Below are 16,777 nucleotides of genomic sequence, written 5' to 3'. Positions count from 1 at the left end.
TAATATCAAATTTTAGGATTTCGGTTCTATTCCTTTACCTTATATCAAAATTAGCAATATTTAGTATTTTTCTTAAAAATATTGTATACATTTCCAAAATCACCACCTAATCTCCATATCTTAGCCACAAACAGAAACAGCGACTTCTATATCAAATTTCAGGATCGAATATCCGAGCCAGAAAACAAGAAAAAAAAAAATAGAACTAAGGAAACAAAGCTAAAAGTAAAATGTGGTGAATTTGAACACAAATTCAACTCTTACCTCCAAGCCTACCTCCAATATCAAATTTCTGCAATTTCTCCGTACCAACAATCTATGATACCGACAAATTTCAGGATCTCAGATGTGTTTTCCCCCATTTCCGCCATTACTAAAAATAGTACCATTTGGTACAATTATAGTACACATTTCCAAAAGAACCTCCATATCTTAACTACAGACACAAGCAGGGACATTTATATCATATATAAGAATTTCTGTTGCATTCCTTCATCCAATATCAAATTTGGTACCATTTAGTACTTTTCGTACACATTTCCAAAACCAACAAATTTCAGGTTCTCAGCTGTGTAATTTCCCCCATTACCAAATATAGTACCATTTAGTACAATTATAGTACACATTTCCAAAAGAACCTCCATATCTTAACCACAGACACAAGCTGGGACATTTATATCAAATATAAGAATTTCTGTTGCATTCCTTCATCCAATATCAAATTTGGTACAATTTAGTACTTTTCGTACACATTTCCAAAACCACCATTAAATCTCAACCTCAGATACAAACACTTATCTAAATATCAAATTTCAGGATTTCAGTTCTATTCCTTCACCTAATACTATTTATTTAGTACTACATATTTTTCGTACAAATTTAGTACACATTTCTAAAACCACCACCAAATCTCAACCTCAGATGCCAACAGGTATCTAAATATCAAATTTCAGAATTTTTGTCTCTATCCCTTCACCCAATAACAAATATAGTACCATTCGGTACTTTACGTGCAATTGTAGTTCACATTTCTAAAAACCACACCCATAAGTCCTCGCTCTCATATATAGCGTCCTTAACACCAAATATCAAATTTCAAGCACTATATGTTTGCCCAAATAACAAATTGTACTAAATAAAGTACTATTTAGTACTTTTCGTGCACTTTTGGCCATATTTCATATTTCAAGCCCTACCTTTCCGTCCCATGCCAAATTGTACCAAATAAAGTACTACTTAGTACTTTTCGTGTACTTGTAGTACATTTTTTCAAAAACACCTCTTTATCCCAAACCTACAACCAACAGGGATCCCAATACATAATATCAAAATTCCAGCTTCATCCGTTCACCCTAAACCCTATTGTTCCAAATTTAGTACCGATTAGTACAGTTTGCACGTTTAGTACACAAAAGCACTCCAAACTTACTTTCCAGCCTTGTTCATGATAATAAAATCCAAAATTCAAAATAATACCAAATTGTACCATTTTTGAAGTTTAGTACCATTTTAGAACTTTTCGTAACCGGAAGTGTATGAGAAAAGAAAACCAACCGAACGGTTTGGCTGTTGATTCAATTCTGTTTTTATTTAAAATTCATGTTCCTTACGTACTACTGAAACTAATCTAACTTAACCTAGTCACAGCCACACAATTGTTCTTATCTATTCTAATATTGAATGGAGAACATTGCAGGGCTGCTTGACATCTCATTCAAGTGGTCTTGTGCATCTACTGAGCGCATCGATATCTGTGCGTGTGGGTCATAGCCTTTATTATCTGACACATTATCGTATGCGTCAGCGCACAAGATCACCGAATTGTTCATATGTGATGTTTTATGGCGGCTGGGAAATATTTAATTTTAGAACATTTAGTTTTTATTGCTACATTTTCCCAGCGCCTCAATCGCACTCAAAAGTATGTACAAAGTATTTTGTACATTCTCCCGGGCGGCTTAAAATGTGTATGTTAATAGTGGACTGTATTTTCTATAAAGTTAACAAATGGATAATATGGAATATTTAAATATAAAGATATGAAAGATTTGAAAAGAAAATTTATGCGTAACTATCTATATATGTTGAAATAATATCAGGTAACCGCTTCCAGGAAACGACTCCAACGTTTCATCCAGCCTCTCTTGCCGATACCACCACCTTTATCTGCCGGCTTCATTTTCCATGCTACCGAATTAGTAGTCCATCGCTGCAGACCGTTATCACCCATGTAGCAAATGATTGCCGTTGGCTTTATTGTAAGCTCCGATTCGTCGTCTTCTGTTTTCACGGCCCTTGATGATTTGCTATGGATTTCGCTAAGACCTTCAGGAACCGGAACAAGAGAATTTTGTTTGGCTTTTCCCACTTCTTCGATAAATTCATTTCCATACTCGTTGGAATACTCTTCAGGAACCGCAACCAGAGAATTTTGTTTGTCTTTTCCCATTTCTTCGATTAATTCTTTCACATATTCGTTGGAAATGATGTGACCTTCTGTGCTTATCGCCTTCATTTCTTTTTCCTTTTCTCCAATATCACTATGTTTTTCGGGTTCTTCATTGGTCAGGGCGGAATTTTCTTCTTCTTCTTTCCGTTCCTCAAAATGAGGACTTGCCGGCGGGAAAAAATTCCCAGAATTACCTTCCAAGACTGGAATCTGTTTTCGTTCAACAGCATTATGTCCCTCTCTTGCACTTGCTAGTTGTGTGGACAGGTCATCTTTCCCAGCTTCGACGACTTGCCTTTCCTTTTGTTCCTTGTCCCCTTTTTGATTGTTGCTGAATTGCTGCGATAGGAACATCTGCTCAAATTCTTCCATAATTGACTTCATTTGCTCCTGGTGCTGCTGGATAATCACATTCTGGAACGCCCGAAACTCTCGTACCATTTTTTCCATATCGAACTCGGATATATTCAATGCCCCAGGATTTTCGAGATCAATATCTCCTGACGCTTTTGTATTTTCTCGCTCCTCTTCTTGGAACTTTTGATTTTGTAACTCCTTTTCCATTTTTTGCTTTTATATATATATATATTTTTTTTTGTATATTTTGCTTCTTCGTTTTTTTTTACTGATTTTCTTTCATTTATTTATTATTATTTTTTTTTAATTTACTTCTTTTTTAATTGGGACTTTTGATGTCCTCTTTTCAAAATTGCATGTTTTTTTTTTTTTCTTTTTGGGACTTTATTGTCCTCCTTTAGTTATTTTTTTTTTTTTTAATTTGCCCCGTGGGTCTTTTTTGTTTTTTTTTTTTCTTGCTCCTATGGCGTATTTTGTAATTTTTGCCCGTTGGGTCTTTTTTTTTATTTTTGCCTTTATGTTTTTTTTTTTTATTTTTGCACTATGGCTTTTTCATATAATTTTGTCCCTTCGACTATCTTTTAAAATGCCCTACGGTCTTACATTTAAAATGTCTCAGCGGACTTTTTGGTAGCAGTTCTCCTCCTTTTTGAAGAACAGCTACTTCTTTTTTTGGCTTTTCTGAGTTTCTTACCACTGGTGGGGGATAACTCAAACCAATTTTATTTTAGGTCGTCGATTCTTTATTTTTCGAAGGACCAATGAGTGAGAAAGGAAAACCAACCGAACGGTTTGGCTGTTGATTCAATTCTGTTTTTATTTAAAATTCATGTTCCTTACGTACTACTGAAACTAATCTAACTTAACCTAGTCACAGCCACACAATTGTTCTTATCTATTCTAATATTGAATGGAGAACATTGCAGGGCTGCTTGACATCTCATTCAAGTGGTCTTGTGCATCTACTGAGCGCATCGATATCTGTGCGTGTGGGTCATAGCCTTTATTATCTGACACATTATCGTATGCGTCAGCGCACAAGATCACCGAATTGTTCATATGTGATGTTTTATGGCGGCTGGGAAATATTTAATTTTAGAACATTTAGTTTTTATTGCTACATTTTCCCAGCGCCTCAATCGCACTCAAAAGTATGTACAAAGTATTTTGTACAGGAAGGTTCGAATTTCCAAGTAGCCTTTGGTACATCTATTTGGTACAATACATATATTTAAGTTTTAGTACAATTTAGTGCTTTTCGTACGATTTTAGTACGAATTTCAAAAAACCCGGCCTTATCACACGCCAAGACTGAGCTTCGTGCAAAGTTTCAAATTTCTAACTTCAGCCGTTTCGTCTGGACCTTGATTCTCAGTCAGTCAGTTATTGCACTAATTTTTTAGGTAAAAGTAATCCTCCTATCAGAAAATGTCTTGTTTACAGCAAAAAAAAAAAAAAAAAACATCGGAATGTCTGTCAAGTACATATGCATAGTTGGCTCAAAGTAAATAGAAGATTAACATAAAGGGTACTTTTTGGCTTTCAGGCAACACAGATTTAGAGGCACGTTTCGTGTTTTGTCCCACTGTGAAATATCTTCAGTTTGGTCTATAATTTAACCCCAAATAGTCTTTTAAACGAACTACTTGCAAATGTGAATCCTTTTTAAATACGTGCCACTTAAAATCCAGTCCATTGAAGAAACTATGGCATTTATCGTTCCTCAGTCCAACTAAATTCCGTTTCACTTTTTTTTGAGTACGCATTAAAATTCCATTCTCGTATGTCAGTTTATATTATGCTATTGTAATTATAATGTAATGGACTTTTTTGTATAAACGAAATTTAGAGGAAGACTGGCCCAGTGTTGTTGGTACAACAATTTCCTAGAATTATTTTTGTAAAACAAAAGCCCTAACTTGCATGGCCCAAGTACGAACTTACCATACATACATTTTTAGGCTGTTTTTGGGCCAACAAATGAACGTCATTTAAAAGAAGCAGCGGAAATCGACCATAGCCGAAGAAGAATGCCCCTTTTTGTTGTCTTGAGCGCCTTGGCCAACCAATGTTGTTGAGGTTGGTTGTAAACATGTCCGTCTGTCCGTACATCCATCTGGCTGTTCTTTTTAATTGTAGCTCAAAAAAAAATATAAATAAAAACAAAAGCTTTTGTTGTTTTATGCAGCTATCATTATATGTTGCTTCCCGTAATTTAAAACACTCACACAAACACACACAAATGGTATATTACGCACTTCCTATTGCTTGTAAATGCCATCACACTTCGAACTAAAGATGATTGCCACTTGGAGAAGTTTGTAGGGTTTTCGGTATTAAAGAAGTATGCCTTATTACGTTTTTATAAAAAAATACGGATATAGACAACTAATTAGGCCTCAAATTGTAGTTCGTTATATCCGCCGTATTGTTATAATCCATTGTGCCATATTGATATTAGATTTTTAATTGAAAAGAATTCCCATAGGCAAATAGCATTTCAAAAAACTTGTTTGAATTTTCGAATTTGTTACTCGAAAAATAATGCAGCTTTTGGCTGGCTTTCCAAACGAAAAGCTCTTTTACATCACACAATGTATGAATAAAAAAACCACACCCTTTCAGTATAATCTCCATACATCGGGTATGACTGCAAGTGTGGCAGCGCAAATATTTCATCAAATATTGTTATGAAATTTTCAAAAATATTGGAGTAGTGTTTGAAAAAAAAATGTGGGTGATTTCAAAATTTCTAATATTTTTTTTCATTGGCGAAGAGTGTAAAATATTGATAAATTCAACTAATTCAAATAGTTCAATTGAAAAAATTTATTGAAAAAGTCATTTGAACTAGATCAGATGGAAAAGTTCATTTTGGTGTAGCTCACGATCTAATTCAACATTCCATTCGCATATAAAGCAATCTTTGTGATAAGGCTAGGATTTTGGAAATTTGCACTAAATGGGTACGAAAAGTACTAAAATGTACTAAATTGATTACTTATTTTTTATTCGACAAACGGACTGACCTAGAGATCAGAAATTTTGCATGAATTCCACTGATGGAGTGCCAAAAGCCAGATGTACCAAAGGGTTTTTTTTGGAAATTCGAACTATAAGGTTAGGAAAAGTTCTAAAATGTTACTAAACTTCAAAAATGGTACAATTTGGCACTATGTGAACGGATGGAGTTAAAAACTTGAAATTTGAATTTTGGATTTTGTTATCATGAACAAGGCTGGAAAGTATGTTTGGTATATATGAAGCTGCTTTTGTGTACTAAACGTGTAAACTGTACTAATCGGTACTAAGTTTGGAACAGTTGGGTTTAGGGCGAACGATTGAAGTTGGAATTTTGATATTTTGCATTGGGATACCTGTAGGTTTGTGATAGGGAGGTGTTTGTTATAAATAAGTGTTTTTGGAAAATATGTGCACGAAAAGTACAAAATAGTACTTTATAAGGTACAATTTGGCATTGAATGAAAAGGTAGGGCTTGAAATCTGAAATATGGTATAAAGGTCGGTGTTCATGTGCAACCTAGACATATGGAGGTGGTTTCGGAAATGTGTACTACCATTGCACGAAAAGTACTGAATGGTACAAAATTTGATATTAGGTGAGGGGATCGATATAAAATTTTGATATTCAGATCACTGATAAGATTCGGCGGTGGTTTGGATTGGGTTCTATATATGCATGAAAAGTACAACATTTGCTATTGGGAGAAGGGATAAAAATAATATTAAGAAATTTGATATTTAGTTTACTGATGGTTCGAATGGGTTACGAATACGAAACGTACTAAACAGTACCGTATTTGGTATAATGTGAAAGTATAGGGCTGAAACCTTGAAATTTTATATTGCGATAACTGTTGGTAGTTAATATTAAGATATGGAGGTGGTTTTGGAAATGTGTACTAAAAGTGCATGAAAAGTACTAAATAGTACTTTATTTGGTACAATTTGGTATTTGGCTTAATATATAGTGCTTGAAATCTGATATTTGGTGTTAAGGTCGCTGTTTATGTGTAACCTGGACATATGGAGGTGGTTTTTGGAAATGTGAAGTATAATTGTACGAAAAGTACTAAATTTTGGTACTGGGTAAAGGGATAGAGACAAAAATTCTGAAATTTGATATTTAGATAGCTGTTGGTATCTGAGGTTGAAATTTTGTGGTACTTTTACGACAAGTACTAAATAGTACTTAATTTGATATTTAGTAAGGGAGATAGAACTGAAATCCTGAAATTTGATGTAGATGTCACGGTTGATGTCTGTGGTTAAGATATGGAGATTTGGTTGTGGTTTTGAAAATGTGTACTATATTTGTACGAAAAGTACTGCTTGGTAGTACTAAGTGGCCCCAATTAGGTATTGGGTGAAAGGTTAGATCTGGAATTCCATAGTTTAATATAGAGCTTTCTGTTGGTATCTGCTGGTGGTGGTTTTGAAAATGTGTACTATAATTGTACGAGCAGTAATATATAGTACACATTTTGGTACTGGAGTGGTACTAATCTGGTTATTAGATGAAGGTATAAAGCTGGAATTTCGATAGTGAGGTGACTGTTGGCGACTGTGTTAAGATTTGGAGGTTGTTTTGCAAATGCGTCCTATAGTTGTTCGAAAAGTACTAAATGGTACTATTTTTGGGATGGAACCGGAATCCTCAAAATTTGATATTGAGGCTTCTCTTGGTATCTAGGATTGAGATATGGATTTTGCAAAAGAGTACTAAAATTATACGAAAAGTACTAAATGGTACTAAACTGGGTATTAGGCGAAGAGATAGAGCTGGAATCCTCAAATTTGATATTGAGGTCTCTATTACCGACTGTGTTAAGATTTGGAGGTGTTTTTGCAAATGCATCCTATAATTGTTCGAAAAGTACTAAATGGTACTAAATTGGGTATTAGGTGAAGGGATGGAGGTGGAATCCTCAAATTTAATATTGAGGTCTCTGTTGGTATATGGAATTGAGATATTGAACAGTCTTGTAAAATAGTACTAAAATTATACGAAAAGTACTAAATGTTACTAAATTTGGTATTGGGTGAAGGGTTAGAGCTGGAATCTCGAAATTGGATTTTGAGGTCTCTGTTGGTATATGGAATTGAGATATTGAACAGTTTTGCGGTTTTTACAAAGATTACTAAATTTTACTAAATTTGGTATTGGGTGAAGGGATAGAACTGAAATCTCGAAATTCACCTTTAGCAAAATCTAAAGGAGTGTCTTTTTTTTTGGTAAAAATATACCACAATATTATTGCAAAAAAAAAAAACACTCCTTTAGATTTTACTAAAGGTGAATTAGAATTAGTTTCAGGATTTAAATATAGAAGTCGAGGATTTGTATGGGTTTTAATATATTTGTCAAAGTATGTCTAAAGATAAATTGTTGGTTTTGTAGGTTTTCGAGAAAACCGACAATGAAAAAAAAAAACATTACTAATTAGCAGCAAAAAAATTGCAATAAAAATGCCCACTAATTAAATAGTAATATATTCCGAAAAAATATAATACAAAAAAAAAAAAAGTAGGAAGATCATCAATTCAGAATTCTAAATAGAAGAATAGTAGGCCTCCATCATTAGTTTTATTTTTTGTTGGTTTTTTTATTGGTTTCAATTAAAATTCTAAAAAGCAAATGAATATTATTATGTCAACAACGCAGACAGACAAATCATCAACCACATGATCTTACACAATAGCAACAAAAACAACAACAACAAAAAAACCTCATACAACAACAACTCGAAACCAAAAAGGCAGTCTGTTGTTGTTGCCCCTGCCATTTCACAAAACTTGATCAAGAAAGAATAAGAAACAAAAAATATATTCAACTGCAAAAAACCGACAGAATCAAACGCACAATTTTTAAAAATGGTCTCGATTTTTTCGGCTTTTTCTTCTTCAACAAAAAAAGAGCTTATGTCAGCTTTACAAATACATTTACAAACTTGCATACATTTGGTGAAGGCAGAAGCAAAAACACACGTACATACATACCTACACATGTGCTGCACACTCATTGGTTTGTCTGTGTGTGTGTGTTGAGATGGTATGCGTTCCATGCCATATATTATTTTAATCAAAAGAATCTTTTTGAAAAAAAAAACGCACAAAATGTTTCTATGACTGCTGGAGTTGTTGTTGCTGCTGCCTTTGTGCTTCCATAACGCACTTGAACGCATATATTCAGCATATAGCTCTAGCCCCCCACAACAACAGCAATGGCAACAACAAAAAGCGCCAAACATTACGAATAGCAAAAGCAACAGCAAATTGCGTGGCTTTCTGTGTGTGTGTGTTTGGCCATGTGTGTGTGTATAAGTGTGCGTAGCCATTAAAAAAACAATTCCCTTATAAATGTATAAGAAACAACAACAACACTACCCAGTGAAGGCCTGCAACAACATTTACCATAGGCCGCCGGCCTATGATGATTTTTTGTTGTTGTTATTGTACTATGAAATAGCAACGACGACAACAACCACAACACGAAATGAGGGCGCTGCTCTATAGGCCTCCAAAAAAAAGTTATGGGCCAAAGCTTAAATGGGACATAGGGGGCAGAGGGGCTACACGCACAAAATTAGTCGCTGCCATTATTGTAGGCTAGCTAGCAGCTAGTGTGGTTGATGTATCGCACACGCAGCCCAATGCTCGCACATAAATATGCCGACATTTATGTATGCAGAGAGGACGGTGGGGGTAGAGCGGAGGGGAGAGACAATCATTTCGTAAAAAATACAATGCGGAACCAAAAATAGTGCGTACAACAACAACAATGGTAGGCAGGCAGGCAGTCGCAGCAATGTTTGTGATTAAGCCTATAACGCCAACAACAACAAAATCAAAAACAAATGTTTGAATAAAAAAAAAAAAAAACAGAACATAGAAGAAGACAAATTGAGGAAGAAGCAGAGGATGAAGCGAAAAAACCTTGAGCTCGCACAACATAATTAAAAATGTGTTGTTAACAACAACAACAGTAATACCAACAACAGAATGAGGAAACAAATGCGAACACTTGAAAAAAAGCTTAGCACTCATTCTCTCATTCCATGCCATACGCACTATGCGTATTACACCCAGCAGCAACAGCAGGGCTGCTAAGTGAACAGCTTCTCACATGCTTAATGTTTTTTCTACGCTAATGTGGATTGCTGAAATTTCAAACGATTGCAATTGGAAAAGTTAGGAAAAAACAAAACTCTATTCAGCCCAGGCTGAATTCGAAATTTTCTTGTGGAAACCCCTATTTAGCCCGGGCTGAATTGAATGTTTTCTACGGAAAACTCTACTCAGCCTCGGCTGAATTTGAGATTTCCCTAAAGAAAATTCTACTCAGCCTCGGATGAACTGCAATTTCCCTAACGAAAATTCTACTCACCCTCGGCTGAATTGCAATTTCCCTACAGAAAATTCTATCTAGCCTCGGCTGAATTGCAATTTCCCTATAGAAAATTCTACCCAGCCTCGGCTGAATTCGAGATTTTCCTAAAGAAAATTCTACTCAGCCTCGGCTGAATTGCAATTTTCCTAACGAAAATTCTACTCAGCCTCGGCTGAATTGCAATTGTCCTAACGAAAATTCTACTCAGCCTCTGCTGAATTGCAATTTCCCTAAAGAAAATTCTACTTAGCATCGGATGAACTGCAATTTCCCCAAAGAAAATTCTAATCTGTCACGGCTGAATTGCAATTTTCCTCACGAAAATTCTACTCAGCCTCGGCTGAATTGTAATTTTCCTAATGAAAATTCTATTCAGCCTCGGCTGAATTGCAATTTTCCTAACGAAAATTCTACTCAGCCTCGGCTGAATTGCAATTTTCCTAACGAAAATTCTACTCAGCCTCGGCTGAATTGCAATTGTCCTAACGAAAATTCTACTCAGCCTCTGCTGAATTGCAATTTCCCTAAAGAAAATTCTACTCAGCCTCGGCTGAATTCTAGATTTTCCTATGTGGAAACCTCTATTCAGCCCAGGCTGAATTGGAGATTTTCGTGAGTGAAACTCCCTTCAGCACCGGCTGAATTCGAGATTTTCCTCTGGAAAACTCTATTCAGCCTCAGCTGAATTCGATATATTTCCATGGAAAACTCTATTCAGGCTCGGCTGAATTCGAGATTTTCCTATGGAAAACTCTATTTAGCCTCGGCTGAATTGATATTTTCTTATAGGGAAAACTCTATTCAGGCTGAACTCGAGATTTTCCTGTGGAAAACTCTATTCAGGCCAAATTCAGCCTGAGCCGAATAGAGTCTTCCTGTCAATTCAGCCTAGGCTGAATAGAGTTTTCCCAATAGGAAAATCTCAATTCAGCCTGGGCTGAATAGAGTTTTTCCCATAGGAAAATCTCAATTCAGCCGAGGCTGAATAGAGTTTTCCATAGGAAAATCTAGAATTTAGTTTGGGCTTGGGAAAATCTCAGTTTAGCCCTGACAGAATAGAACTTTTTTATTTTAATTTAGTTTTCAAATTTTATTTCTGGTTTACATTTTTCTATTAAACAATGTTGTAATAAACCTTAAAAATTTCAAGGTTTTTCCTTGATTTCCGGTGAGGCTCTTCACTTGGTCATATCTGTCAAATCGACAATACATAGTTGCAAGGTGGTCTCTCTCTCTCTCCCTCCCTTCCCCCTCCCTCACGGTATTGATATTCACCAAAAAAAAAAAAAAAAAAAAACTTTGAACAAACGAATCATCAAATCGAATATTATTATAAAGTTTTTTTTTCTCCATCGACCATGGATGAAGTAATGCCCCCTCCGTGGGTCTGTTTGTGTGAATACTTACGCACTTTTTCGCACCAATACACTGACTAACTGATTCACACAATGTTGTTGTGCACATTTCATGCAAACATCGCTAACCAGTCAAACAGCGATTGTGCCAGCTATGATGATGATGATGATGATGACGATGATGACGATGATGATGAATAAACATAAGCGGCAGCATAAACGCATGTTTGGGGTTGGTCGGTTGTTCGGAGAGGGGGCTCACCGGCCAGACGTATGCAAACACACGCATTTTAGGCCTCCATGTGTTCGCTTTTGGCTCACATTTGTACAAACAATCAAATTTTGTTTGCAGATAACACTTCAACGAACTAGCTGGCTGGGCATACATCCCTTCCCCCGACACTCCTCTCGGCAATCTACCTTTGTGTTGGCTAGTCATTTACACATTTCTGTGGGGGGTTTTGTTGTTGTGTGGAGCTTTTTTCCCCACTACAACGTTCACATAGAAACAAACAAAATTGCGTGCTGCGTGCGTTTCTGTCGTCCATGGTCAGAAATGAAAAGCTTTGGGACAGACAAACATCTATCTAATACACACTCACACAGTCACACACATACAGATGATAACGACAAAAAATATACTGCCGTCTGGCTGTGTATTCTATTGCACTGTAGTGTAATGATCTTGCCCAATAGGGCGTTGTGTTGCCTTACTATGCAAAAGGGTGTGGCAAAAGATAATGTCTGAATTTTGTATATTTTTAAATATTTGTTTGAAAATAAATCAATAGGTATTTTTTATATATTAAAAACCCGGTTTTGTGTAAAAAAATAATATTTTTTTTACTAAACTTTTGCCCCACCCTTTAAGAGATTGGGCCTAAAGATCGCTGTCAATCGTTGTTAAATTTATTTTATTTTTTGATTGTTGTTCTTGTCTCGCCCAATTACAGTATTTTGTAATATTTGCTGTAAAAGCAACTAATGTTTATCAGCCCAAAAATAACTTTGCTGTCGTAGGCCTTCGTCGAGGTCTACATGTAATGAATTATACTTCAGGGTTATTGTCGATTATTGTTGATGCAATGACCTTAGGTTGGTCTAAACCACTTGAAATTCCAAAAAACCAAAAAAAAAAACTTCCGCATTTTGTAATTTCGACACTTTAGCAAAAGCTTTCGATGACAATAGGTCTAAAAGCTTTTTTTTGATGTTAAAAATTCAAGGTGCATTTAGTTGTTGGGAAATATTTACAATTTTTATGAATTAGTAATTTTTGTTTTTTCTTTATTTTTTTTTTTTTTTTTAAATATTCTAATGTAAGTTTTTTCTTCTATTACAGGTAAATAATTATGGCCATTTATAAAACGTAAAGGTAAACATTTTAATTTAATATTATTACATTTTCCAAGAAAAAATAAAATATATATAATATAAATATATAAAATATATATATAAAAATTATATTTATTTAATTTTGTCATTCCGTTTGCAACTCATCCAAGTAATTATTTTAGACCTCACAAGGTATATACAGGGCGATATAAAAACCTGCAATAAAGTCAAACGCCATAATTTTTACATTTTTTTCAAATTTTATTGCATGAAAGCAACAAATGTCGGATCATATTTTAGAATAAGTTTGGATTTGTTAGAATTAGTCACCTTTGGCACGACTTATGGCCTTCAAACGGCCAATAAAACCGTCACACGCTGCCCGAATGTTGCGCTGCGGTAGTTTGGCCCAATCCCGGCGAAGAGCTTGCTTGAGCTGATCGACATTTTGGTATTTTTTAGTGCCAACATTGCTTTCCAAAATACTCCAGTCACTATAGTCCAACGGATTGGCAGCCGAAGATTTTGGTGGCCATTGTGTGCTGGAAATGAAGCGAGAAACCTCATTTTGTAACCATTCTTGGGTCGCGCGTGCTGAGTGCGATGGTGCTGAGACCTGTTGGAATGTCCAAGGTCTGTGTGCCCAAGTCTTTAATACACCCTCTAGAATATTTTCGCGATAATATTCGGCATTTATTCTGATGCCACGATCGATTAATACGAGCGGAGAGCGACCATCGGCTGTTATGGCACGCCACATCATCACCATGGCCTGCGACTGAGTTCTGGTGGCCAACAGAGGGCGCACATTTTCAGCTGACTTCTTTGGCAAGTAAACACGATCATTTGGTTTGTTTACAAACTGCTGGACAACGAATGTTTTCTCATCGGAGAAAACCAAATTCGGCAGTTCACTACTTTTAGCCAAACAAGCAACTCTTTAGCTCTTTTGAATCAATTTTCTTTCTGTTGCGGTGTAAGTTTTTGCGCTTTTTGGAATTTCAATAGTCTTACCACGAACTCATTTTTAAATATTTGCCGAATAGGATATTGCTATATGTTCAGCTCACGAACCATTGCTACGGCCACTGCGACGAGCGTTCCGATCAAGTCGCTTCTTCACTTTTCGAACCATTTCTGCTGATGTTGCTGTTTTCTTCCGCCCACTTCCTTGACGTTGGACTGCGCTACCAGTATCGCGGTAACGAGCGATGGTACGAGACACAAAAGATTTATTCATATTTAAATGCTGGAGTGCTCTAACAATAGCCACTTGTTGTTTTCCAGCCAAATATAAAGAAGTCACACTATCACGCTTGAATTCCATCACGAATAACTTTTTTTCTGAAAAATTCTTACCAAAATGCTTTTGCACGCTTGTAAAAAATATAATGAGCTGTCACTGGAATAATTTTAACAGCGGTCGGACAAGTGGCTTAGAAATGTCAGCAGTCTGAGTTTGGTTGCAGTTTTTTTTTCATTTCACCCTGTATATTCTTGATCAGCGTAAAATTCTAACCCGATTTAGGCATGTCCTGACGGACATGACGGCCCACATTGCTTGTATATCTCTCATATGACGGTACCACCCTATATTCGGTATTCTTATACCTTTCTCCACTTTTTTTCAATGAAATTTTTCTGAAATTTCAATTCAGCCCGGGCTGAATGACAATTTTCCATGGGGACATTTCAATTCAGCCCGGGCTGATTATAGTTTTCCATAGGAAAATTTCCATTTAGCCTCGCTTCGATGATATTTCCCGAGGGGGAAATTGTAATTTAGCCTCGGTTCTATGATATTTCCCTTATAAAATTTTGAATTTAATCTGACACTTAATTTTCTCCCCCCAAAAATTTTACATTGCTAATGAATTGCATGAAATTGCATTTTAATTTTCAATTAACAAAAATATTAGCCACTTAGAATTTTGAAATGTCAAAAAAAGGTTTGAAACAAAACGCTTACAAGTCTTAATTAGCTTTCTTAAGGCATGCCGTGAAATATACAATTGAAAATGCATTCTCTTGAATTTATTGTGATTTTGAGAACACTTGTTAACCAAAAAACGAAAAAAAATGGATGGATGGATGTATGGTGGCGTAATTTTTTTTGTTATGCCACATCCGTTGCCAACATTTTTTTCTAATAATTGTCACAATATGTGGCCCTTAAGCGACATTAAGCCTGGGTAAGAGTTCTAAAAAAGAACCAGGTATATGAGGGTACCTTTGGTGGTTTGGCCTTAAAAAGAATCACACAAAGTACTTCATTATAAGTCAAATAATTTCAAGTACACTCCGGAAACAAGACATGTTAACCTAAACCCCTCCCCCCTCCTGGCCACATTATTGGCATCGTTTGTAAGACAATGTTTGGTAAAAGGGGTTAGTCGACCTGCCTAACAAGAAAAAGCGCAGCCCAGCGCAATGTTGAAATGCAGGCAATGTGACCTCAACCACCAACCAGCAACAAGAATATCATCAGTCAGCATTGCCTACTTTATGTTTGTAATTTTGTGTGTTGGGCACATACAGCCACAAATATTGTTTCCCAAAAAAAAAAAAAAAAACAAAAACTCAATGGAACTCTTACAAAAAACAAGAAACACAAAAGAAAATCGAAAAAATTCGTCAACATTTGTTTATGGCCCTAATGCAGTGCGCTGTTGCACGTTAGACGATGATGATGTCGTCATTACGGCTCAGTGCACAACACACGCATGTTGGTCATGCTAAGTGCAACAAAAGTAAAGAGGCCGCCACCACCACCACTGCCATGGTTTCCCCCTCCCCTCCAGGTTGGCCTGACATTAATAACTGACTTCCAGGGAAACCCAAGTAGAAAACAAAACAAAAATAGCTAAATTTTCCCAAGAGCAAGTTAAAGAGGAAACGGTTGTTTTTTTGTCTTCACTTCACATCTTCTGCGAACGCAACCCACACCTGGACTTGCAACAATTTCAACTTCAGTTTTATAAAGTATAATTCGAGTACTTTGTGATGCATTTGCAATTAGAGCCAGGGAAACGAACGAAAAAAAAAAAAACAAAACTCGCTGCACAGCAGAAGATGAAGAGCCAACCAGTCAGCCAGCCATCCATCCATCCATCCATCCACCACCTAGCTCACTAGCCATCCTAACGGTAACATACGTTAGAAAACCTTTTAAAAGTCGAGTGCACTTCAAAGTGAAACAATTCAATTTCATGGTTAGCAAATGGCAAAAATATACGTTTTATTCCCTTTTAATCCTTCAAAGGACTTCGATGATGGCATGGCGATGATATCGGCAAACGATGATTAGTGCACAAAAACAAAAAAATGGGAAATAAGCGAGATTTTTTTTCTGTTTCAAATTTGTACAAACAACAATTGACTGGAAATTTGTTTTTGAAAGTTTCTTCTCAATGCACTAGCGTTTTGAGGCTTATCTTCGACGTTTTTCTTTGTTTTTGTTTGGGGGGCAAGTTTAACGATGCATATTAAACGGGCTGTAATCGTTGTTGCACTACTCTACTGTTACTCGGTGTCTGGCATTGTTTTCAAATTCAAAATTATTTAATATTTAAGTTGAATTGTGATAGTGGTGGTGGTTGTGGTTTAATGATAATAATTTTACCGTTTTTCATGAGAATTTTAAAACTTGGAATTTAAAACCTGTAAGAACTAGTGAAACCTCCCCTTCCTCGATGGAAAATTGTCATTCAGCCCAGGCTGGAATTGAAATTTTCCTATGGAAATTTGTCATTGAAATTTTCCTATGGAAAATTGTCATTCAGCCCAGGCTGGAAATGAAATTTTCCTATAGAAAATTGTCATTTAGCCCATTGAAATTTTCCTATGGAAAATTGTCACTCAGCCCAGGCT

The 16,777-nt window shown here is 35.9% G+C and overlaps 2 protein-coding genes across 2 annotated transcripts in view; one reads left to right on the top strand and one right to left on the bottom strand.

Annotated features, from left to right (window-relative positions):
• Nucleotides 1–11,563, bottom strand: part of LOC131800731 (cytochrome b-c1 complex subunit Rieske, mitochondrial-like) — a 307,140-nt gene extending 295,577 nt beyond the window's left edge. Inside the window, exon 1 of the mRNA XM_059118419.1 lies at nucleotides 11,560–11,563. The gene's annotated coding sequence lies outside the window, so the exon portion shown is untranslated. The remainder of the gene's footprint in view (nucleotides 1–11,559) is intronic.
• The window catches only part of LOC109612449 (zinc finger protein chinmo-like), a 146,554-nt gene that overhangs the window by 15,526 nt on the left and 114,251 nt on the right, over nucleotides 1–16,777 (top strand). The gene's annotated exons all lie outside the window — the stretch shown is intronic.

Source organism: Musca domestica, unplaced genomic scaffold, assembly GCF_030504385.1.
Source record: "Musca domestica strain aabys unplaced genomic scaffold, Musca_domestica.polishedcontigs.V.1.1 128, whole genome shotgun sequence".
NCBI classification, from domain to species: domain Eukaryota; kingdom Metazoa; phylum Arthropoda; class Insecta; order Diptera; family Muscidae; genus Musca; species Musca domestica.
Note: the sequence above shows the minus strand (reverse complement) of the source record. Positions and strands in the feature narration are given on the sequence as shown.